This window comes from Dermacentor variabilis, chromosome 2, assembly GCF_050947875.1.
Source record: "Dermacentor variabilis isolate Ectoservices chromosome 2, ASM5094787v1, whole genome shotgun sequence".
In the NCBI taxonomy this organism is placed as follows: Eukaryota; Metazoa; Arthropoda; class Arachnida; order Ixodida; family Ixodidae; genus Dermacentor; species Dermacentor variabilis.
Genome location: NC_134569.1, coordinates 202198056 through 202204678, shown reverse-complemented (window position 1 = coordinate 202204678; position 6623 = coordinate 202198056).

Here is a 6623-nt window from a genome sequence, read left to right as displayed (position 1 = left end):
GTGCCACCATTGATGGTCGAACCCACAAACGTTAGTGGGAGGCCAACCCACGATCTTTAGTGCTAAGGCGAACTTAAGGCGCAGTTATTTAAGAAAGATTTAATTAGGATACTTGAACCGACGACCTTGGTTTGAGTCGAACCCAGGACCATTGGTGGCAATCGAACCCACGACTTTTGATGGGAGAACCAGAGGAAGTAACAACGCATTCGAGTGAAAATGTCAAGTAATTTAATGATTTTCTCGTGAGCGCACAGGCTTTCGCCTTAGCCCACTTTAGTGTGTGATAAAGTGACTGTCAGCTTTTCATAAAGGCGAAAGTCTTAGACGGCTCATGTGACGAAAAATCCCATGTCCGGCGTTATGGCGCCAAAATTTCATTTGATTTCATTTATTATGCCCTCAAGGCCAGTCAAGTCTTTACAGAGGCGAGCTGGTTACAGGTAATATCAGCAATTACATGAGAAAAAAATACAGCCTAAAAAGTGCAGTTCTACAAATAATAAGTAGGAACACAATGAGCAGGGAAAAAGAGCTATTGCAAAAAATAAAAGATACACAGGTACATGCAATCGCATTCTAGTAAGCAGTGTTCTCTAAGACATCGCGAAACAAGGAATTATCAGTCATGGATAGAATGTTTGCGGGAAGGCGGCTCCCCTCTAGGGACGTCCGAGGTACAAATGCCTGGGAAAATGTATTTGTGCTCCAAGAAATTACGTGAATCTTGCATGAATGATCGATGCGACGGAATACGTAGTATGCGTCTTGCAGTGTTGTATGGTGAAAGATTTTTGAAATAATGATTAACGGGAAACATTACGTCGATATGAAGGAGATGGAAGAAAGGTTAGTTTTAATGGCTGTTACGCTGGTAGTAATGTTATAATTCGAAAGACTAAAACGAGCAGCGTTATTTTTACTAGGACCCCATGAAAAAAGTTACGGGGTTTTACGTGCAAAAACCACTTTCTGATTATGAGGCACCCCGTAGTGGAGGACTCCGGAAATTTCGACCACCTGGTGTTCTTTAACGTGCAGATAAATCTAAGTGCCACGGGTGTTTTGGCATTTCGCCCCCATCGAAATGCGGCCGCCGTGGCCGGGTTTCGATCCCGCGACCTCGTGCTCAGCAGCCTAACACCACAGCCACTGAGCAATCACGGCGGGTACTACTAGGGCCCCAGACTGCTACAACATATTCTATTTCGGGCGTATTACTGTTTTACAAAACAACAATTTAAAAGAGTCCGCAAGCTTAAAAAAAAGTTTGGCCTTAAGTAACCAAGAGCGCGGTTAGCATTGTTCACTACATTATTAATGTGGGTTGCCCTGATAAGGTTGGATGTGATATGAATTCCTAAGAGCTAGCCTGTTCTAACGGAAGGTAATTTAAATAGTATACATGAGAGGAGTTAAGCGTCCTACAGGCATGCATATATTGACATTTAATAATAATTAATTCAATTAGCCATATATGCACCCGTTAGATATTATAACTAGCCTCTAGGTCTTATTGAAGACATCTAGGATCACAATCTGCAGCAATTTCTTTAAAGATAACACAATCATCAGCGAAGACATGAACGTTAGAAATAACTTGCGAAGGAAGGTCGTTAATATAAATCAAGAAAAACAAGGGACCGAGAACCGATCACTCGGGCAGATTGGAGGCAAAAGAGCACATGAATGAGTTGTAAACTTTAGCACTAATTTATTGTGACCGATTAACAAGAAAACATTTGAGCCATTTGAGCCATTATTGGAATGGTTCGCACTAATGGTAAAGTTCATAGCAAAACGGTCACCTAATGGCGGAAGGAAGGCAATGTTACAAGTTAGTTTGGGTTCAGAAGTAAATACTAGGTCGAGAGTGTTTGGATTACTAGCGGAATCCCTAGTAGGTTGCGTTACAACTAGTGAAAAAAAAACTGGAACATAAATCCAAAAATTATTTGCCGTGAGATGAAAATGGCAGTAATGAAGGAGGTTGAGAGTTTCATCTAATGTTAGGAATGTCAAAATTGCCTAATAGATAAAGGTAATAAATATAGTGGCGATGATGGAAAGCGTGATGATACGTTATTAATTGCATCATGCAATTTGCTAACGAATGTGGGTCAGGAAGAAGGATATGGGTAGCATAGGCCTTAACTTCATTTTGGTGATGAATGTGAAATGAACCCCAGAAGATTTCGAGGTCAGTAGTAAAGGAAACACGCGAAAAAGGAATATTGTTAGAAATGGCGAGTAGCAAGCCACCTCCACGACGCACAGCACAATCCTCCCTATAAATTGTAAAGCGTTGGACATTCCCAAAGTTTGCAGAATTATAGATATCATTCGAAAGCCACGTTTCCGTTCAGGCGATAATGTGTGGATAGGAAATTTCAATCGCTTAGGGCAATGAAAAACCGTTTATTCAGCACACTTCTAATGTTAGTAAAAAAGATGGATACACGATGTTGCGAGGACTGTCCACTTCCCCTCTCGCTCCGCTAAGTCGGATTACCTGCAGGAACTATGTTTCTTGCGCGTTGGCCCTGCGACTGCTTTTCTGTCACGCATTTAAATTCGGCATAAAAACGTAGCACTTCTCGTTCATAAGCAGTTTGTCGTGTCTCAGTTTAAGCGCCGGTTAACCAGGATGACTTTTCCAAACTCGATAAGATTTTTACAAACGAGACGGGTTGCGGGTGAGTAATATTCGCTAAGAGCGATACTGCTTGATTTGAGATGATTACGCAGTAAAAAAACAATTTATTTTATTTTGAAACTTGAGAAATTGCCTATTACAGGTCACCATTTATCCGGTTAAAAAATGCCTAAGCGATGAGCACGTTCGATTGGGTCGGATGAAAAGGATGGAAGTACGGATTTCGAGGCCGATATAACCTCATTCTCGGTTCGTTCCCATGTTTGTCATCTGAAACGATGTGAGCGATTAGGTTCTTGCGCCGAGATCTGTCTTGAAGCTCGTTGGTGCGAGAGCGCAGAATTGTGTTTTCTTTTTAGGGCCCCCGACAGTTCTCTTCAAATTAGACAGGACAACGCCCTGTGCATCAACGCTAGTACATTTTTCTTCCACACTGTCCATCCGTTTGCTCAACGCTGTGAATTTTGTTTCCATGTTTTTTTTGCTATTCTTGATAGTTTTATTATCGGCTAATGTTTTCGAGTACTGGAGTGAGTGGGTGCGCATGTTCATAATAGGGCGAAAGATTACCTTCATTTGTTCAGCAGGGTCATTAGTCAGTGTTTCAATATCTAAAAGTGAATCCGCTCTAGGGTTTGATCCAGAGTTTATCTCAACATCCCCTGAACAGATCAACAATAAGGCATATGACAAAGCCGAGCATTCACAAATAGTCTCACTCAGCTCCCGTGGGCACGGAAACAACGCTGTGAATCGGACATCACATTTTATAGCCTATAAGGAGCGTTTAGCACACACCTGTCTGGGACAGAAGCAAGTGTTACGGGCCGTGTCGAAAGTGTTGCTCGAGTGCCCACTGAAGACGAAGTTTTCAGGGAAGCCGTTTAAATGTGCCCTCATGGAAGCTGCAGCGGTCAATGTGGTTGGCGCTCGGAAAACGAGCCTTGCGGATGACGTCACCACCACCGGAAAGTGCGTGTCGACAGCAATGCAGACACAACTTGCGTCAGGAAGACCCGCCGAAACACATTCCAAATCGCTGAGCGTTTATAGCGCCATCAAGAGTAGGGCAGCGGCCTGCGCAGAACAGAAGCGAGGGTTACGGGCCACGTCGAAAGTGCTGCTCGAGTTCTCCCTCAATTCATAGGGAGTAAAACCGTCGACCTTTGGTGGGAGTCAAACCTACGACCTTTGTTGTTAATTAAGGCGAATTTAATTACGACCCACGACTTTTTATGCGAGCCAAGCCCTCCACTTTTGGTGGGAGTCGAACCCTCAACCTTTTCGCGTCAATTAAGACGAAGTGAATAAAGTTGACAGTCGCTAAAGAGGACGAAAACGAAAGCCTGCGTGTTCACGATACGTTGATTCACATTGACATTCTCATTCAAATGAGTTAATTCCTATTTTTGTTTTCGCATTACAAGTTTTCCTCTTTATCTACATTTTTTAGGACAACGCCCAGAAATTGCTACTTGTTCTGCATGATTTTTGGACATCAAAACGAAGGTGGTAAGTAAGTGAAAACCATTAAGAGAAATTCGCAGGTTAACTGAATGAATTTGTTTTATTAAGGCGAAGGTGTTAGATGGGTCTACGGACGAAAAAATTTGATCTCCCGCGTTACGCCGGTCTGCCGTCCGAGTTACATTAGGTTGATGTCATACGTAATGTCTTATGAATGTTTTGGCAGACATCGAACGTTGACGCTTGCCACTACCATGGGTGCTTGACTTGCCAGCTCACCACATGCCTTGGTAATAGTCTGTAGACGGTGTTTGTTCAACCTTTGAATCTCGTCGGTAAATTATCTGCCATGATTCTCCTTGCCATGGTGGAACTCGAAGTCACCGCGTTTGTTTGTCAAGTAAAGGCGAGAGAGGTTCATTACCCTCTTGGTGTCACGTAGACCAACTTTTGTGCATATGTTTTGGCATAATCCACTACAGCCGTGTCGTATATCCCACCCTGTGATTTGTGGATTGTGATTGCGCCATTAGCACTTCGAATTGATTTCATTTCAAATGCATGTGAGAAGACCCCTTGCCCTTAAGCTGACACGACAACTTCAATATGTCAATTGTAATCCAGTTTAGAGATATTATTACGATATCATCGAGCGATGCTCAAGAGACGAGCCGCTGCGAGAACGACGATGAAGTTGGTCGGTGCCCTTGGGCGCGAGCGTGTCGGCCTGGCTCCAGTATAAATAGCCTGTAAATAGCCTCTTTAGTCTGTGTATTTCCACACGTAACATTCTGGTGGAGGTCAGCGATCCCCGTCATCACCACGGAACTCCGAAGTTGTCGGCACATTGAGCTTGTGACCATGCCTCCCTGTGACAAGCCCGCCTCTGTAACGGCTTCGGCTTCTCCAACTGCTGCAATCGTCACGGTTGCCCCACATCGGGACCCAGGTGTGTTCTCAAGCCTGGAGGGACGACAGAATGTTGACGACTGCATCAAGCTCTATGAACACGCTAGTGTTAATAAGAGGTGGGACCCAACGATTATGCTCGCTAATGTCATCTTTTATCTTGGCGGCGCCCTACGCGTGTGGCACCGAACGCATGACGACGAGATAACCAGTTGGGACAGTTTCAAAGAAAAGCTACGGGAACTGTTCCGCGACCCCATTGGGCGCAAGGCTGCCGCGAGAAAGGGTCTTGCGTCTCGTGTTCAGTCATTTATTTATTTTATTTTATTTCATGCATTCTGCTAGCCTCCATTTGGAGGCTGATGCAGGAGATGGGAAAATACATTGCATCAAAATAAGAATGACAGTCTTATACACTTGTTAGTATTGTAGTTTACAAGAAGACGTAGTTGAGCAATACAATCAAAGGGTGTGACCTTCCTGAGTCAGCCCTTAAAGGTTAATGAGCAGAAATTCAGAAGCATAAGATAAACAACAAAAAAGCACATCAAAAATTGGAGGACGCTTAAGCTTCGCCTTCAAGAGTGGAACGCGACAGCGTTCCCGTCGACCCGCCAAGGGGTGTAAGACAATGCGCTACAGCGCAGCGATCACTTGCGAGGCGCCCCGCATCGGATTTTGCACCCACCAATCACGCGATGAGCGTCAAGCAACGCAGCGTTCGGCGCGGCAACGAAACGTGCGCCTGAGCAAGCGGAACGAACCAAAGAACTCGGTGTCTCGGAACGTGGTGATCGGCACGGACAGCCGGGCGGCGACGCGCCTCGCACCGGTCCCCGCACAGCGCCAATGCGCGCGTGGCGTGCCACCTGTCGGGGCAGGGCCGTACATTGCGATGGGGGGGGGGGGGGTGGGGGGGTCTTCTGTGTTTGCCGCAAGATGGCTCTGCGTGTGCGGAAAGCGCAGAAGAAATGTAGCGGAAACATACTTCGCTACGCGTTTAATTGCGACTTCTGTAATTTACATCCTCATAATTACCGATATACACAGCAGTATAAGTTTCTACGGCGCGTTTGTAAGTCAACACCGCATTCACTAGAGGCGTTTTTGTCCCACTTTCAAAGATCAAACTCATGGCTGAGCGGTAGCGTCTACGCCTCACACTCCAGAGACCCTCGTTCAATTCCCATCTTGCAAGTTGTTTTTATTTATGAATTGCCTTCCGGGATTTTTCGCTCAAGGCCGACGCCGCCGACACCGATGCCGACGACACTGGCTTTTCTGCGACATGAGCTCCTTAACGCTGTGGCGTTAAACGAATTAGAGACAAAATGCGGTGTCTGCAGGCGATACTCGTAAATCAAGATGCGTACTCATATTTATCCAGCCAGTGGAAGAAAATCGGCAGGTGAGCAAATTATAATATCACTAGGCAATGAATTCCAGTCTCTGAGTGTCTGGGGAAAGAAAGAATACCTGAATGTGTTTGTGTGGAATCTGTATTCAGTTAAATGTTTATGATGTTTAGTTCTAGTGTTTCGCTGTTCAGTGAAAGATTACATATGCACCACTGTTTAATTTGTAGCCCCGG